Below are 19,996 nucleotides of genomic sequence, written 5' to 3'. Positions count from 1 at the left end.
GGGGGTGCCTGGGTGGCTCAGTGCCTGGGTAGCTATAATTCCCCAATACTGTAAGTCTTAATTCCTTTATGTGTCAGGCATCGGTGTTAAAAAATGCAGTCCACTCTTGTGGAACTCAAAGAATATAATTTCAAATTATAGTATCATTATATTTGGGATCATTTAGTGTGGAGTACATTGTATTCTGTAAAAGACTGAAATTCATATATGGTCTAAATTGTCTAATTTTCTATTAGTTTAACTGAAACAAGTCATTTTGTATCCAGAACAGCGCTTGGGCACAAGCAGAGGAGCACATCTCATGTCAGAGCAAATGAGTATCTCTGCAACTGGCAGATGGCCTGCCCATCTCCTCCCATCAGACACCGGCCTAGGCGATACATACGAAACTGACTGATTAAACAATTATCAGGTCTTCCTGGAGAAATAATTTCTGATCATACTATGATCAAATTCACATTCCTGGAAAACTTTTCCACTTTTTCTTGGTCCACTGTCAAAGATGTCTGGATGGGTAAGGACATGCTAAAGGTACTTTAAACTTTGATTTGTATAGCTACTTTCTACTAAGATTATTCTCTTCTAAAAACACAGTGCAGTGGAGACAGAAAAATAAGCAAACAAAAAAATACCCCATATCCCTGTGTAAAATTTCCCCTTTTGTCATTTCTCCTCCCATTAACCTTCCGTGTCTGAAAAAGTATCTGTGATTGTTATATCTGGGTCCATGCTCATTTGTGTGGCTTCAAAGACCAATATACACTCAAAAAATATTTGAATTTCTCTTCATCTTGTGAGGATCTTCTTTTGTTGTGTAATTAAGGCGGCCTATAGCCAAACAAACATCTAACTGAATCTCACGGGAATTAATAAGCATGATTTTCCAATGACTTGGGATTAGTGGTAGTTTCTAAAGAATTGGTCTTAAGCTTAATAATGAAAATGTTGGAGTGTAACTGGATTACAATTTTAAATGACCCAAGAGAATTAAGAAAGACCACATAACCCTAAGCGATATGCCACTTAAGGGTTATGATACCTACCATGTAAAATATAAAAATTGCATCATAATTTTCATGATAAAATGAATTTTAGTGAGTTGGTAACATTAATGCAGAATTTTTTACTTCATCTTTGCACTTAAGATAATACAGCAGAATCTAATGGGGCATATCTCAAAGATTTGTTAGACTATAATGCAAAGATTTCAAATAATATTGTGAGGACAGGTTGTATAATTTTACCTGAAGCTCACTTCAAAACATCACTTCTCCATTGCTTTTTCAGCTATAAAATATTGTAAAAAAGTATACAACAAATCTAGTATATGTGTATGTATTCTATAATTAATTCTGAATATTTAATGATCTACTCATAAGTCTGCTATTTATGGAGGAAAATGTAATAAACACATGTTTTAAAAACTATAGATTAGCTCTGCCAAAGAAGAGTATTTTTAAAAGTATAATCAAAGCTCTAAAAATGATAATAAAGTTATGAGCCATATGCCTGGAACAAATGGATTTTTTCTCACCTTTGACTTCAAACAAAAAAATAAAAAGAGAGAGAAAGGAGGTTTCAGTCACACAGTATTTAATCCAATTTGCTTTGGGTTTAATCTCCAAAACAAGGCTGGTCTGCTAATTCCCAATTATAATGGCACATGTAATCAGAGTCCTCATTAACAAAGACTGACTATATTGTCTATTAGGAATGAAAATTTGAAATGCAAATTCAGCAAATCAAAACGTTAAATGAGCTCCTACCCAGGATGCTTAGAGCTCCCGCCAGGGCAGACCACGCTGGCCGACACCTGCCCTGGATTTTCCCTCCAGCTGAATGTTTCCTTCGGTTCCAGTCTTTGCCTCCTAATTGACCTGCTTATGATCTCTGCTACAATTAACATATGCTTATTAGTAATGGCTGGTTAAAGATTTCAACTGCTGCAGTTTACAAAGTCTAATAGAGATGGCACACCACGGGAAAGATGATACCACTATTCTCCACATCAGCAAAGTCACCACAGTTACAGTGCCTGTGGTAGATTTTTTACTGTCTGATGGACAGGAATTGTTACTAATTGATACTGGAAATCAATGCATACTGAATCTGGGCCTCATATACACTGATAAAGATACAAGTAGAGGCACCTGGGTGGCTCAGTGGGTTAAAGCCTTTGCCTTTGGCTCAGGTCATGATCTCAGGGTCCTGGAATCAAGACTCTGCACTGGGCTTTCTGCTCAGCGGGGAGCCCACTTCCCCCTTTCTCTTTGCCTGACTCTCTGCCTACTTGTGATCTCTCTCTCTGTCAAATAAATAAACTCTTAAAAAAAAAAAAGATACAAGTACTTGGCGAGTCCTTTTCCCCTTAGAGCAAGTAATTTCTAATTTAGTTTCAGGAATAAGAAAAAGTAAAAGAACTTCTCCAACCGGATGACTGGATGGAATTATACATAAACTATTAAGACTTAAGAAAGAATTTTGTCAAGTGCAAAATTTCCCATTCCATTGTACGGCGTTGCTCTGCAGAGCAAAAGTTATGATTTCAAATTCCAAATAAACCCAAGGCCATTAGCCATTCATCCAGTTAGAAAAGTTCTCTCACTTCCTCTTTTTCCTGAAACCAAACTGGAAATTACGTAAACAATGGATCTTGGAACACTACATCAAAAACTAATGAGGTACTGAATGGTGACTAGCATAACACACACAAACACAAAGAGTAAAAAGAAAGTCTTAATAGAAGACTTTTAGAAGATTTTGTTTAGAGTTTATATTCTGATCCCTAAGTGCCCCTTCTTAGTGTCTAACTAATACCACCAGATTTGAGAGCACCGGGATGTTAGAGGAAGTTCTTTTCTTGTTTCTAGTCATGTGATTTGATGGAAGAGATATTTCCTATCCTCTGAGATAGTTTCTTATTCAGAATTAATTTTTGACCAATCTCAAACAGTGATGAGGTAATAGTAATATGGCTCTGCAGCTACACCATGGTTACATGCCTTAGTGCTGGTTGATCGAATTAATTCTGGAATCACTGTCTCTCATGATCAGCACTGTCTCCCACAGGAGGCAAAAGACTTTGTCCTGAGTCTCAGGAGGCCTTGGACTGTTGGTCATTAACAATAGAATCTTTGACAACCTATTCTTTCTCTATTGCTAGGTAACAAAATACCACAAACCCAGCAGTTGAAAGCAACACGGGACTTAAGAGCTTACGGTTTCGGAAGAGGGTGAGTGGAAGTCTAGGGATGGTATAGCGGCTCTCTCTGCTGAAATCAAGATGGCAGCAAGGGTCACAGTGCTCCCCTGGGGTTGGGGCTCTCTTCCAAACTCACTGGTTATAGGCAGAATACATTCCCTTTTAGCTGTAAGATAGAGGTTCCTGTTTCCTTGAGAGTGTCAGTAGGGGTCTGGCCTGCTCACTACCCCTGGCCCATGCCCCCACCCTCTTCCCCACGTGATTAGAGGCTGCCCACATCCCTGGCCACATGGCTCCCTCCTTCTTCCAGCTTGCAATGGCTCACTGAATCCTTCTCCTTCAAGTCTATGACTTCCTTTTTGGCAAGAGAACTCTGGTTTTAAAGGGCTTACATGATTAGGTCGTACCCACCCAGATAATCTCTCTAAAACTTAAGGCCGACTGAACCATATAATACAGTCATGAAAGCAAAATCCATCATATTCACCGTTCTGGAGATTATGCAGGTTTTGTACATGAGTGAGGTGAAAAATCTTGTTAGTCTGGGACACCTGGGTGGCTCAGTTGGTTAAGCTGCTGCCTTCGGCTCAGGTCATGATCCCAGCATCCTGGGATCGAGTCCCATATCTGGCTCCTTGCTCGGCAGGGAGCTTGCTTCTCCCTCTGCCTCTGCCTACCATTCTGTCTTTCTGTGCTCACTCTTGCTCCTCTCTCTCTCTGACAAATAAATAAGTAAAATCTTAAAAAAAACAAAAAACAAAACCTCGGTAGTCTGCCTATCACTACAAATCACTTAGCTTCTTTTGTCCTTGTTTTCATGATGCAAAATGAAAAGGTTGGGCTAGTCTTTTTTCCCCCATACCTTTATGTCCAGGACCAAATTATTAGAAACCACACTAGTCACAGAAAAAAGCCACCAGTTAATTGTTGTACACTCAGCTGGACTATTTTATGTAGTCAGTCTGTGGTTATTTATTAAATTAAATGGTGATAAGACACCATCCATTACTAGGATTTCTAGGTAAAACAGAAAAGAATGATATGTGCTCTCTAATTTTAATAAAATCACAGTGGCTCTAGAGACAAAAACTTATACACAAAGAGCAATTATGAGACAAATAACATATTTGTTCAGAGATGAAAGCTCAGTATTGGGTAGTGGTAAAGAAAATGTTGCTTGAAGCAATGGCCACAGTCACCAAACTGTGGGAAGAACCAAGATGCCCTTCAACAGAGAATAGATAAAGAAGATATGGTCCATATATACAATGGAGTATTATGTCTCCATCAGAAAGGAGAGATACCTAACTTTTGTGTCAACATGGATAGGAATGGAAGAGATTATGCTGAGTGAAATAAGTCAAGCAGAGAGAGTCAATTATCATATGGTTTCACTTACTTGAGGAGCATAAGGAATAACATGGAGGACATTGGGAGATGGGAGAAGTGAGTTGGGGGAAATTTAACGGGGAGACAAACCATGAGAGACTGTGGATTCCAAGAAACAAACTGAGGGTTTTGGAGGGGAGGGAGGTGTTGCGTGAGCCTGGTGTTGGGTATTATGAAGGGCATGTATTGCATGGAGCACTAGGTGAGGTGCATAAACAATGAATTTTGGAACACACACACACACAAATAAAATTAGATTAAATTTAAAAAAAAAGAAATAGCAAGTATTGATGAGGATGTAATGAAAATATGGAAAAATTGCCATCATTGTACATTGCTGGTGGGAGTATCAAATAGTACAGTCACTTTAGAAAACCACAAGTTCCTCAAAAAGTTAAACTTGGCTTTATAATGTTATTGAGTAATGCCACTCCTAAGATATGTATCCAAGAGAATTAGAAATATGTATCTATCCCAAAACTTGTACATAGCAGCATTATTCCTAATAACCAATAAGTGGAAAGAACTCATTAAAAAAGAAACAAAGAAACAAAGAAACAAAGAAAATGTTGCTTGAAACTTTTTTGTTCATCTTGTTCTGTCCAAACAATAGAGCTCTTAACAAGGCAACACCCATGGATTTTTTTTTTTTTTAAGGATTTTATTTATTTATTTGACAGAAAGAGATAGTGAGAGAGGGAAACAAGCACAGGTTGCTGGAGAGGGAGAAGCTGGCTCCCTACGGAGCAGGGAGTCTGTTGTGGGGCTGGATCCCAGGACCAGAAGGCTGGGATCATGACCTGAGGCGAAGGCAGATGCCCAATGACTGAGCTACCCAGGTGTCCCGCCCATGGATTTTTATGAAGTTCTTTCCCAGGGTTTTTCTGATAGGGTTCAAAATTTATTAAATTTCCCAACAAAGATCCATTTGTCCAAAAATCCTGTTAAGAACACTTCTCAACACTTGCTTAACCCTAAGGAAAGCACTCACCCTTTAATACAGTGGGTTTTCTAAAAAGCAAGTCTGACTTCCAGATGCCCTATAATCCAACTTTAAAACTTGAGAGACACATACCTTCTTTGGCATTTTTAAATTAAATTTTGTATAAGCTCTTTCTTTCTGCTTTGGAGCAGTATTCATTGCATCAGCAGTGTTCAACACTGTTGTCTCAGAGCAGGGTGAGAGGAAGGTGTGAGACTGGAGTCCAGATGCTTGCATATGTTTTATTTTGAAACACAAAGACAATCACAAGAAAACACAATTTTCTTTTTTCTAGGCCCTGGGATTACGTCAAGAAAAAATGAGAGTACTAAAATGTTTGAGAAGTACTTTGCTTGGTGATGAATTACTTGAAACAATTTGTGTTAATTTAAGACTTGGGCATTGCAACTTTATGCTTTGAGACTCATAATGTCTCAGAAAAAAAGTGCCACATTTTGGGTATACAGAAGCAGGAGAGAGGAAGATACAGTCTTACTTTTGTTTTGGGAATATAGCTTTTTTCTAGTTGACATAATGAACAAAATCACTTTGGTCAAAAATGCAATTGCAAAGAACTACAGTGAAAACACCTTTGAAGTAAGTTTATATTCATGATAAAATTCTTAGGTACTGACTGTATATCCCTGATCGCATATATTGGACTCTAAAAATATGTTAAGTACAGGTTAGCATTTGGGTTCCCTAACTTCAATCTCTGAGTGTTTAAGGTTAAGTATATTTACATTAACATTCCTTTTATAAATAGCCCACTGTGGTCTTTTGTTTCATTTGAAATTTAGTCTCCTGAGATTCAATTACATTGCATGGAAGATTAGTAGAGTTGGAGGATGATGCACTACAGTAATAAAATGATGCAATATGGTAATAAAAATTACTATTTTAAAGTAGTCAAAACAGTATGGCATTGGCCCCAAAATAGACAAGTCCAGAAACAAACCCATGATTATATGGTCAATTAATCTTCAACAAAAAATGCAAGAAATTGCAATGGAAAAAAGGCAGTCTCTTCAACAACAAATGGTGTTGGGAAAGCTGGATAGCTACATGCAAAAGAATGAAGCTGGACCACGTTTTTATACCAACTATAAAAACAAATTTAAAATGGATTAAAGACCTAAATGAGACCTGAAACCATAAAAATCCTAGAAGAGAGCACAGGTAGTAATTTCTCTGCCATCAGCCATAGCAACATTTTTCTAGATGTGTCTCCTGGGGTAAGAGGAATAAAAGCAAAAATCAACTTGGGACAATATCAAAATAAAAAGCTTTTGCACAGGAAAAGAAGTGATCAACAAAACTAAAAGACAACCTACAGAATGGGAGAAGATAGTTGCAAATGACATATCTGATAAAGGGTTAATATCCAAAATATACAAGGAATTTCTCCAACTCAACACCCCAAACCCCCAAATAATTCAACGAAAACATGGACAGAAGACATGAACACGCATTTCTCCAAAGAAGACATACAGATGGCTAACACACACGTGAAAAGATGCTTAACATCACTCATCATCAGGGAAATGCAAATGAAAACCACAATGAGATATCACCTCACACCTCTCAGAAACTGTTGGTGAGAATGCAAACTGTTGCAGCCACTGTGGAAGGCAGTATAGAGGTTCCTCAAAATAATTAAAAATAGAACTACCTTAGGATCCAGTGATTGCACTACTAGGTATTTACCCAAGGAATACAAAAGCACTAATCTGAGAGGATATGTGTACCCCTCTGTTTATTGCAGTGGTATTTACAATAACCAAATTATGGAAGCAACCCAAGTGTCCATTGATGGATGTATGGATAAAGAATATTTATACATACACAAACACACACACACACACACACACACCCCACTGGAATCATATTCAACCTTAAAAAAAAAGAATGAAATCTTGCCATTTGCAATGACATGGATGGAATAAGAGAGCATAACACTAAGTGAAATAAATCAGAGGAAGACAAATACCACAAGATTTCACTCAGATGTGGAATTTAAGAAACAAAACAAATGAACAAATAGAAAAAAAAAGAGAGAGATAAACCAAGAAACAGACTCTTCACTACAGAGAGCAAACTAATGGTTACCAGAGAGGAGTTGGAGTGGGATGGATGAGATAGGTGATGGGATTAAGGAGTGCATTTGTCGTGATAAGTACCAAGTAGTGTATAGAATTGTTGAGTCAGTGTAATGTACATTGTAATGAATATAACACTGTATGTTAACTATATTGGAATTAAAATTAGGAAGCTAAAAAGGAAAGAAAAAATATTACTTTAAAATAACTATATTCTGGGGCGCCTGGGTGGCTCAGTGGGTTAAAGCCTCTGCCTTCAGCTCAGGTCATGATCCCAGGGTCCTGGGATCGAGCCCCCCACATGGGGCTCTCTGCTCAGTAGGGGGACTGCTTCCTCCTCTCTCTGTGCCTGCCTCTCTGCTTACTTGTGATCTCTGTCTGTCAAAATAAAAAAGAAAACAAAACTATATTCTGCTTTCAGTGAAATTATTCTAGGGATCTCCACAATCAAATGTATTTATTGTCTTTTCTTTCTTTGATTGCTGTTAGTAAAATGTTTGAAACCTAGTTATATAGACCTAGCCACACTTGTATAACACTGGCTTTGAACTTCCTCTATGAAAATAACCCATGAACTATTTAAGAGATTATAGGGATGTCTGTCCTTTCATTTTTTTAAAAGGTTTTATAACCAAGAGCCAGATGCTTAACTTGTTGAGCCACCCAAGTTCCCCTGTCTTTCTATTTTTTTTTTTAAGAAAAAATCCAGACCCCTTGAATATCTCCATGATGGAGAATAGGGCTCTAGCTCTGAACCATGAAATTCTGCCTATTCTTCTAAATTTTGGAGTCTCTGGAATCAGACTAGGAAAAACATCCTTAATATAGACATACTTGCTTTTCTCTTATAAGACAGAGATAATTATAGTATGCATCCTAATACATTGCTGTGGGAATTGAATGAGTTAGTGCTGGTTAAACACCTAACATGGCGCTTGACACACCTTCAGCAACTATTGTTATGATTGTACTCTTCATGTCTGAATTCAACTTGGTTGTAATTCTAGTTCAACTCAATAGTATAGTAATTTCACATTTTTAAAAATAGTTTAAGTAGTCAATATTATGTTTCATTCATCAGCTCCAAGGAACATTTCCATACCCCGGAAACTGAGGATTAATGGGTAATGTAAGCAAAGGGACCAGAATTTGCCTGGAAAAGAACTCCAGAAGTGCTCAGCATTTTTATTCTTAGAATTGCCCAGTGGTACCACCCACTCACAGTTAATCATATCACTAGTTGGAAGTATTTTTTCCAGCTTATTTTCTATACATCATTAGGTGTGCATTATATGTTTATTCCATCATTCCTTGAGTAGTCACTCACTATAAAATATAAATAAGCAATGATCACTTTCAGAGGCAAAATGAAAGCCCTAGTTATAGTTGGTAGGATTACACATATTTCCTTTGTCTCTATGCCCATGTCTCTTACTATGTATCCATCATTGTCTCTTTACTATCTCTAAAGCTTATGACCAAACTTCACTCTCTTTCCCCTTCTTCCTCTTCCATTGCTAGGCTCTACTGCAAGCTGCTATCACCTCTCACCTGACCTACAGTAAACCAGCCTCCATATTGACATTTCAATGCCCACTTTTCCCCTTCTTTAATTCATTCAAATAAAACCCAAAGAACATGTAATCCTTCCCTTAGCTTAAGATCTCCTATTCTGTTATTGAATTACAAAGTGGCAGAGAGAGGGAGAAAGAGAGAAGAAGGAGGAGGAGGAGGAAGAAGAAGGAGAAGAGGAAAAGGAAGAGGAAGAAGGAGAAGAAAGAAAAAGAAGAAGGGGGAAATGGAGGAGGGGGGAGGCGGAGAAGGAAAGGGAGGAGGAGAGCAGGGGAGGGAAAGGAGAATGGAGGGGGGAAGGAGAAGAGGAAGAAAAGAAAGAATTCAACTTCAATAAACATCCATATTCTTGCAGCCAAATACTTCCAGCATACCCTTAAATTATGTGTTATGTTGGAAAATAAACTTTATTTATTTGGGGGAAGGCATCATCATCTTTCCAGTTCCTACAGATGTTCAACATCTTAATTTGGTGCTGTTTCAAAGGTTTCCTGAAGATTTTTTTTTTTTTTTTTTTTTTTTTTTTGGTGGGGGGAGCCTCACATCTTCCACAAATCCAGCCACAGCCGCTGGACTGTCCCGCAGGGCAAATTGTTGATGGGTCACCATCTCTCTCTGTTCTTTCCTTTTCTGTGATATCATAGGACATACACTTTCAGGTTAAGCTCAGGATTTGCTCTGATTCCATCCCATCCCCCATACCTATACCCCTCAGCCCAAGAGGGGTGAGTGGGGCACTGTTGTGAAGGCATTTCCCTACACCAAAGACATGTTTCATCCTAAGACTTGGGCTTGTTTTCTCTCCTTTAGTCTGTGGAGTGAGGACATCGCTGACATAAGGTCAGCACAGCCAGACCTTCCCGTCGCTGCAAAGTTAAGCAGCAAACATTTCCTTTGCTTGAGGGTGTATGCAGCTCATGTTCGTGCCACTCAGAAATTCACCCACTTCACCTCAGCAAATAATACATACTCGAAACTCAAACCTGCACTTGATTATCACAATAGTGTTTATATTTTTGGTTCTAGAGGCTTTAACTAATTTAGACATAGTCTGATGATGATCTAACACAGAGGTTCTCAACCTTGGCTGTCCAGTGGAAATGCCTGGGGGCCTTCGGAAACTAGTGACGTCTGGGTCCCCCTTGCAAAGATTCTGATAGAGTGGGTCTGGGATGAGGTATTGTTCATGATCAGAATCAGGTGATTCTGACTACAGCCAAGGTTGAGATCCGCCGACGTAAAGAGAGTCTAAATATACAGATAATGAAATCAGGGGCAGCCAGACCCAGAGAGATTTTTCTGGGCTTTCCTCCAGTTCTGCTGACCCATGCCCCTGACTGCCTCCCCTTCAGCCACTCTGGATTTCTCAGTTCTTCTAAAGCCTTTTCCTCTTCTTGTTTCAATTCCTTTCCACCGTCAGTTCCTTCTACCTGAGTCAGCATAGCCTCCCCTGCCTGCATCGATGCCTACCTCATTCTCATTCAGCCCTTAGATCTCATTCCAGTTGTAATTCTCGTGTGAAGATCTTCCTCGATCTCCCTTACACCAGGTGTCCCCTCACAGTAGCGTGTGCCTCCTATTCCCGCACATCCCACTAGACAGCACAAAACCAAGGGGCTCAGCACCTACACCTGGGCTCACGTATTGACAGCGTCACATCCTGGCTGTTGGACTTGAACAAGTTACTCACCTTCCCTGAGCCTCAGTTTCCAAATCTTTAAATGGACATAACAGCTATATTCACGGCGTTAGTTTGGTAGGGGAGTGACAGGGACTCATACGCAGATAATATTTACAACAGTGGTTAACACACAATAAGCACTGGGAAGTCCTCCTGTTTCATTTTAAATCGCTCATTGTTTAATGTTTATTTCTCTCCCAAGAATACAGGCTTCATGAAGACAGGCCTACCTGTGTCCGCTTCTTCTTTTCTTTATTCTTAATGTTATTCATATATTCGAACTATACTGAATATATGTTGAATAAATGAATGAATTAAGTATATAATGCGAATAAGTATAGACATGTTGCCCATAGTCTTTCTTATATTACCTTGTAAATATTCTCTCATCATTCAGTGTTGCCCAAAGATATGACTTTTAAAGCCTGAATAACTGCAAATGAATAATTTCCCAGTGTGGGGGTTGTTTCCAAGTTTTAATAGAGCTTCCAGAATACAATGATGTGATTTTTCTTCCAACACTTCTTTCCCTTGAAGAGCCAAAATTTAGAATGAAATAAATGACCAAAGGTTTAATTGTAGAATTGGGCAGCCTACATAATTCAAAAACTGGGTAATTGGGCCTTGACTCAATAGGAATTGATGGTACCTTGTTAGTGTGTAAGAAATATTAAATAATAATAACATGAGTATAAAGTTTTGTATTTTTTATGTATTTCATGAAACTAATAAACCATTGAACATCTACCTGAGGGCTACTGCCACTTACCTCTTAATTTAAATTGATTTTATGTTTAATTTATGATTGCTCAAAAAATATTATGAAATGTAAAGAAGAAATGCAACCTCATAAATCAATGTGGTCTGGATTGCCAGTTTAATTTCCATATTGATTTAATGCCCAGACTGGTGGTATCTACAGGAAGGTATAAAACATAGAGGGCATCACTGGGTAAAGGGTCAGGTCAATTATATAAGAGATAGGATTCTCTCATTAATCTCTACATAGGACAAATAAGCACATTGACAAACTAAATTTTTGATTTGGGTTTATATCTCGTTCTTACAGCCACTTATATTATTAGAATATTCCACCTTTATCACATCTGCTGGCTTAGAGAGCAAGTAGTAAATTTGGCCCATGTATAAATATAACACCTGTGAATTTCAAGCATTTCCGTGTAACTATAAATAAGCTTTCTGACCGTAGACCCTTTTGTGGTCACTAGATTTGGGGCTTCTCATTGAGCAAGAAACTTCATATACAAATATATTTAAATGTATTGAAAGGACACATTTTTATTGGTAGCATGAATTTGTTTCTAATTTATGTAATCTTACTGTGTTCAATGTATCCTTGCAAGCCAAATTTTAAATTGCTTTTCGAAAAAAAATTCGCTTTTTGAAAAGGAGTAATGTAAATGAACTAACAAGTAGCACAAATTCTGGAATCAAAATGGTTGGATTTCTCAACAGCCTGGTGATACTGGTCAAGTTATGAGATGAAATAATGCACATAAAGTGCTTCTCCTGCTACTGGCACAGAGTATATATTCAATAAATGTTACCTCTACTCACATAATGAAAGCAATGATAATGATAATAATAACAACAAAATACATTGTGACATAGTTTCAAACCATTATAAACAGTAGCATTTATTTTTTATTTTTCACTTTTTTTCCTTTTAAGTTTTGAATGCTTATTATGTACCATACATGTTTTTAAGAAATTTCCATACATTGCGAATTTGTTGCAAAAATCCATTACAGTAGGTGTTAAGGTAGTTTTCATTTTATAGATGAAGAGAGGGAATCATGAGGAGGAAGTGGCCAGACCAAGGTCCCAGAATTTATAATACAGAAGCCCTCTTCATTTGTCTTTACTTAGCCCTCTCAGTGGGTTAATCCACATTAACCTTCCACTGTTAAATATCCTGACTGGTTGCCTCTACAAGCTGAATGCTCAATCTGGCAAGATTCTCTCTGTTTGCACCCTGCTGCACTGACTAGCTGTGGAACAAGCTTTCCAACCATCAGATGGTTTGTTCCCAAATCTATTAATGTGGTGTACTTGTCAAGTTAACACATAAATTATCCCATTACTTAAATACTACACAAATCAATAAAATTGTGTGAACAAAGGTAGAGAAAAAATTGTGTGTGAACAAAGGTAGAGAATTGTTTCTAGGAAAAGCAAATTGAATTCTTTTTCTTTTTCAAGTAGGCTCCACACCCACCATGGGGCCCAAGTTGGGGCTTGAACTCATGGCCCTGAGATTAAGACCTGAGCTGAGATCAAGAGTTGGATGCTGGACTAACTGGGCCATTAAGATGCCCCCAAACTGAATTCTCTATGAACAAATATTCAGATTACATGTGGATAAGAAAATGTTTGGGAAAAACATCAGAAAACTCCGGTAGGAGTCTATATTCAGATCACCCCTGAATTCCCAGCTGCTTTAAAGAACCCAACAAGGAAATCTTGTGGGGGGTAGTGTAGGCAAGACTAGAGAAGTTCTCATCGGCAGACCCATTAAACACATTAAAATGGGTCTCATCGGCAGACCCATTTGGGCTCTATGCCCAAAAAGGATGAATTAAACCACATACAGTACTTTATATGCGATTTTATTATTTCCTACTTTAATCTTTTCTAACTCATAAGCCAACCACAAGTCCTAAATGTGTCAGGTGCAAGTTCTACTGCACATCACAAGACTATAGAAAACTAGAAATAATTATGAGAAGAGAAATGCTAAATTGTAATTGCTAATTGTAATAAACAGCCAGAGAGTCTTTTATATATGAATATATATGTACATATATATATATATATATAAATTTTTAAAACTACTAAGTCAACAATAATAAAGACAATATATAAGAATTAAAATACAGTGGGATGAAACACTTAAATTAAGTATAAAAAGAATTAAGGTGAAGAATAGACAAGAAATGACAAATGCTAAAGAAGATGTGGAGAAAAAGCACCCTTGTACACTGTTGGTGGGAATGTAAATTGATGCAGCCACAGTAGAAAATTATAAGGAGTTTCCTCAAAAAATTAAAAAAAATATAGGACTATCCTATGATCCAGAAAACCCACTTCTGAGTATTTATCCAAAAAAAAAAAAAATGACATCACTATCTTGAAGAGATATACTCTTATGTCTATTGCAGTAGTATTCACAATAGCTAAGGTATGGAAACAACCCATTGATGATGAATGGATCAAGAAAATACACACACACACACATACAGAATATTATTTAGCTAAAAAAGAAGAAAATCTTGTCATTGTGACCACATGGATGAACCTGGATGGCTAAGTGAAATATGACAGACAGAGAAAGACAAATACTGTATATAGTATCATATACATGTGGAATCTAAAAAAGAAAACATCAAACCTATAGAAAGAGAGCAGACAAATGGTTGACAGGCGATGGGGGAGGTGGGAGGAGGGACCCCGGAGTGCACAAGCTTTCAGTTTTAAAGATGAATAAGGTCTGAGGATCTAGGGTAAAACATGAAGACTTTAATTGATAACACTGTATTATAGAATGGAAATTTGCTTAGAGTAGAACTTAAATATTCTTACCAAGGAAGAAGAAGAAGAAGAAGAAGAAGAAGAAGAAGAAGAAGAAGAAGAAGAAGAGGAGGAGGAGGAGGAGGAGGAGGAGGAGGAGGAAGAGGAAGAGGAAGAAGAAGGAGAAGGGGGAGGCAGGGAAGGAGGGAGAGAGAGGAAAGAAAGAAAGAAAGAAAGAAAGAAAGAAAGAAAGAAAGAAAGAAAGAGAAAGAAAGAAAAGAGAAAAGAAAAGAAAAGAAAAAAGAAAGCAGGGAGACAAGGAAAAAAAAAGAAATAAGTAAAGTGTTGAATGTGTCAATTAACTTGATGGGAGGAATCCTTTCTCAATGTATAGGTAAATCAAATCATCACATTGTACATTTTAAATATCTCACAATTTTATTCCCATTCCTTGATATGGCCCCCTCCATCTTTAAGGCAGAAACAACACATAAAAATCCTTCCTGTGCTCTGAATCTCTGACTTCTTTGGCAGACCTTCAGAGAAAACTCTGCTTTTTAAGAGCTCATGGGATTAGGTCAGGCCCACCTGGATAATCTCTTTCTTAAAGTCAACTATGTCATAAATCCCAGGAATAAAATCCCAGGAATAAAAATCCATCAAATTCAGGGATTATGAAATACACGAGCCCAGAGGTACAGGGTGGGAGGTAGGAAATTGTGACTCTTGGGGCACATTTGGGCATTTCACTGGATAATTCCGCTCAAGGAAAGAATTTTTTTTTTTTAAGATTTTATCTGTTTATTTGACGGACAAGAGATCACAAGTAGGCAGAGAGCCAGGCAGAGAGAGAGGAGGAAGCAGACTCCCTGCAGAGCAGAGAGCCCGATGCAGGGCTTGATCCCAGGACCCTAGGATCATGATCAGAGCCAAAGTCAGAGGCTTTAGCCCACTGAACCACGCAGGTGCCCCAGGAAGAAAGAATTTAAAGAGGACTTTGTCGACTTTATCAAATGTAGTAGAGATTTTGATAATGACAGTGATGATAATGTTAAATAATAACAAATTTGTGGAGTACTTAAAAAGTAGAAGATATTTTGCCATCATGTTAAAAACAGATTATGATCTTCCAACATTTCTGAATGGTAGGTGTTATCATTCCTGTTTTCTATAGATTAGTAAAATAAGACCCAGGAAGCCTAAGTCACTGGCATAGGTTAGAGACAGCCACAAATCCAAGCTCTGCTGGTATTTAAACTGAGAGAAGTCTGATATTGAAACACACAAGTTTTTAAATATAATGTACTACCTCCTTACAGTTAAGTCAAATGAGAACTAAAAATAGTGTATTTCACTACAACTATAAGATTACTTTTTAGGGAATAAAGACGATAATTTTATTGCCCCAGAGCCAATACATTTACGTGCATATATATGTTGGTTTTGCTTCAAAATCTCAACATTAGTGTGGCTGGAATGTAAATGGAAGATAAATAATTTGACAATATGAACTGTATTTGCAAGCAGTTTATATAAAGGGTAGCTATCAAAGGTATAGAAGTAGTAAAGAAAGGAGGGGTAATATTAAGAGGAAATAATGTTTTAGTTATTATTTGTCATGGTGTATTATTATAACTTCACATACCATCCTAAGGTCCTATTTTTGGAAAGCCCTCAGGGTTTGGACTTATGTATAACTTAATGCTGACCCAGTCCTAGCATTTGTGTGGCTTTTTGTAAATCTTTTCAGATTGTACTTCCTCCTGCAGTAGGGGTAATAGCAACTTTCCCTACCCTACAGAGCTCCTGGAAGACTTACATAAGACTGCTTAGGTAAAGTGTCAAACACAGTGCTCATAATCTCTTCAGGGTGCACCCAACTATAAACATGAGGAGAGTGGTATTACTTATTTCTCTGTTCTTCCAGCCCCAAAGGGAACAGGTACCCAATGAATGGATGGATGATATGTGGCAAGTATTTGCTCACTACATATCTCTTCTTTTTATGGTGAGGGATGATGCCTTATCCTCCTCAAAATAGTTTTTCCATGTCCAAGTCCTATACTGCTAAGCACGGAATAGGAACTCTATAAAGGTTTCCTAATTGACCTAATGAAAAGCTAAGAGTAAGATTAATGTCAAAAATTGAGTATCAGTCATATGTAATGGGTTTATCATTGTGCCAGGAATTAGTTATTTATGCTATAAATAAATGAAATAGATACCCAGAATATAATAATAGGTCTTCATCTGGGTATAATAGTTTTTAGTTGATGATATGAACATGTAAACAGAGAAGAAGAGAGCTACCATTATTGATTTATTTTCTATTGTTGGCTTTATAGGTAAAAATTTAGCTGAAAATATATCTTTATGGTCATGATCAAATCAGGAGCAGGCAGTGTACTTGGAAGTTCTAATTTAATCCATCCACATAAGCAGCAGCTGTGGGATGCCCTGTGCAACCTTCCAATATCACACATGGGGCCCAATTATTGAGCCACAGGGAATTGGATTCATCAGCTCTTAGGGTCAAGTTCAATTAAACCACACATAGAAAGATATGGCTGACTTTGTGAAGGACAGACTAGATGAAAAGCAGTAGAATATTCTGTCAGACCTAATGCCACACATGTACACACATATCTACAGTCTCATTCATTGTCTCATCTTTGAAAACTGATACATAAATACAACTAAAACTGATGCTTCTGGAAAACTAAAATTTCCTTTGGACCTTCATGTTTTCTATTTTATTTCATTTCATCTCATTTCATTGTTTACCTATACAAGAACGTACTTCTTTCTTGATTTGCTAGTACCTACTGTACTAGTTTAAATCACCCAAAAGCTGTTTGTCAGGTATTACCTTTCATAACTCTAGGAGCTTCTGGGATTTTCATTTTTCTTCACTCCTACCTTCAATTTGGAATCAGGTCGTTTTACTTGAATCTCTCGAAGATCTGAGTGGTCTTTTAGTATATTTTCAAGGTCAGTTCTATGCTACAATATTCCCTGCACTTGGCATAACCTCCCAGTACCTAGTAGACACCCAATACATGTCTGTTGAATGTCTGAATCATCCCTTTTTCCAAAGGCTTTCTGCCACTTTGTCCTTATTATAGCTTATTTACACCAGTGCAATAATGCAACTGCTGTGTCCCCAGCCCTGCTGAAGCCAGGTCATCTTTCATATTGAGGCCATAATGATCTTCTTCAAATACTAGCTTGATCCTATCATCCTTAAAGGGATCTATTAAGAATCCTGTTCAGGATGAAAACTCTTCAATAGATTGCCATTATCCATAGGAGAAAATCCAAACTTTAAGGTCTTCTATGACTGAGTTCTGGGCCATTTCTGTTTATTTCTTACAATTTCTCTTTTTTCCCCCCTTTCTTCCTTGCTCCCATCCCTTCCATCTCATCCAGAATATGGGTTTCACCCACACTGAAAAAAGTGAAGATCCAGCATAGTCATGCCTCTCTGAATGTGGTGTATCTCATCTGATCTCAGAAGATAATTTAAGGTTTAGTACTTCCCATGGTTTCCATGGTCCACATCCCTTTGTTTATGACTCTTCATCTTCTTCAACCTCATGGCCCTTATTGGACAGTCTAAAGACCATGTGTGTTCTTCTCAAAACTTAACTCAAACCTCATTTCTTCTTTGAAGGAGATCCTCATCTTCAATCCCCAGGAAGCTATTACACCTTCTGTATTTCTTGTTTAATCTTCTGTCAGAGCACTTATAATATTAATTTCTTCTTTAGTTTAATTAATGTTTTACTTGTTTATAGCGATTTTTTAAATTTTTTTTACATTCTTCTTCCCCTTACTACTACTGTGACCACATTCTTCTTCCCCTTACTACTACTGTGACCACAATCCCTGTCAGATTTGTTTTGGCATTCATAGTGGTTAATACAGAAACTAGGTATATAGGGGATATTCAATAAAAGTGTTAAATAATTGAAAAAGTTTATTATTATTTATTGCTAAGTTATGACTATTTTGTTGAGCTAAAATTTAACTTGCAATCATGAATCATGCCTTATATTATTCGAGAAATCTCAGACTTAGCATTGTTTTGGCACATAGTAAGTGCTTAATATTGTTTATCACTGATGATGTTGATTTTCTATAAACTCCTGAAAATGTGACATGTGTATTTTCCCAAAAGGCACAGCTAAATTCAGGATGAGAATCAGCGATCTTGTGATCAAGAATTTTGGCATAATTCTAGTACCTAGGAGAATAGCTGCCTAATTAATATTTGCGACATAATTAAACACCAGGGGATGACCCCACATAAGAATGAATGGGTATTGTCAATGAATTGGAATTTTGTTGGCTCTTGCTACTGGTTTTCTCCAGGGACAATGATAAAAGTTCACAGACAAAAGTTCCTGTTCACAGTCTAACAGAGAAACACTTGGCTAAAACATAAACACCTACACATTTTGGAAGATTAAATTTGGCTTTATATTCCTTGCAATTTCTTCCATAAAGAGGTAGAATCTGTTTTCCCAACCTTTACAGTCTGGGCTGGTCTTATTAGTGGCACACTTTGAACCATGGTATAAGGTGGAATGAGTATTGCGGGAGCTCAGGTATCAAGGCCTCCACACCTTGTATTTTGCCCTGTTGGAATGCTGCCCAGGACGACCACGTGGAGAATTAGGGAATAAATAACCACACGGAAAGAATCCAGCAATCACCCAGCAATCCCAGCTGAGCTCAACCTCTGCTGACCCATTAGGTGATGGCCACAAAATTTTTCAGCTCAGGTGACATCACCAGAGGGAATTAGCTAGCCAACCTATAGAATAGTGAGAAATAATATAGTAGCATTGCTTTAAGACACTAAGTGTTAGGGCAGTTTGTTATGCAGCAAGAGATAACTGGTAGAGGTATGAAAACAAATGGCAGCTTCTGGAGCCCTTTTCCTAACAGTTAAAGTGGAGGTATAAACAACCACAGTGTCTTTTGAGTGGCTCCAGAGATCTTGAATAGAGGAAGGTTATTCAGTGAGGTTAGGAAAGCATTTCCAGCTCATTATGACAAATGACAGAAATAGAAAAGCCTTGAGTGAGCACATGTCCACACACATTGATTCTGTAAATCTTCAATTCCTGGCAAACAAGAATGAAATATAAGAGTAGCTAAGCCAAAATGAGAATCATCTGTTTTAATGCTTCAAAATTAGAACAGTGAAAATTTGGTTTAAAAAAAAAAAAAAAAGGCTTTAAAGCAAGCAAAAAGATCCTAAAATTTTGAAGAAGAAATGTTGTGAAACAAAAATCCATTAAATCCATTAATATTCAGACGAGATCGGGCGCGTTCAGGGTAGTATGGCCACAGACCTGTACCCCTGGGGATAAAAATATATGTTTATAAAAAATAAAAAATTAATAAAAAAAAATAAAAAAAAATCCATTAATATTCAATCATCTCCCCTCAGCCTCTCCAACCGTGAAGAAGTCAGTAATGGGGTCAGTTCTTTACTTGAGCCAGAATTCTGCTTCATTCAGAAACCAAAA

This window comes from Mustela nigripes, chromosome 15 (genome assembly GCF_022355385.1).
Source record: "Mustela nigripes isolate SB6536 chromosome 15, MUSNIG.SB6536, whole genome shotgun sequence".
NCBI classification, from domain to species: domain Eukaryota; kingdom Metazoa; phylum Chordata; class Mammalia; order Carnivora; family Mustelidae; genus Mustela; species Mustela nigripes.
This window is presented reverse-complemented; position numbering follows the sequence as displayed.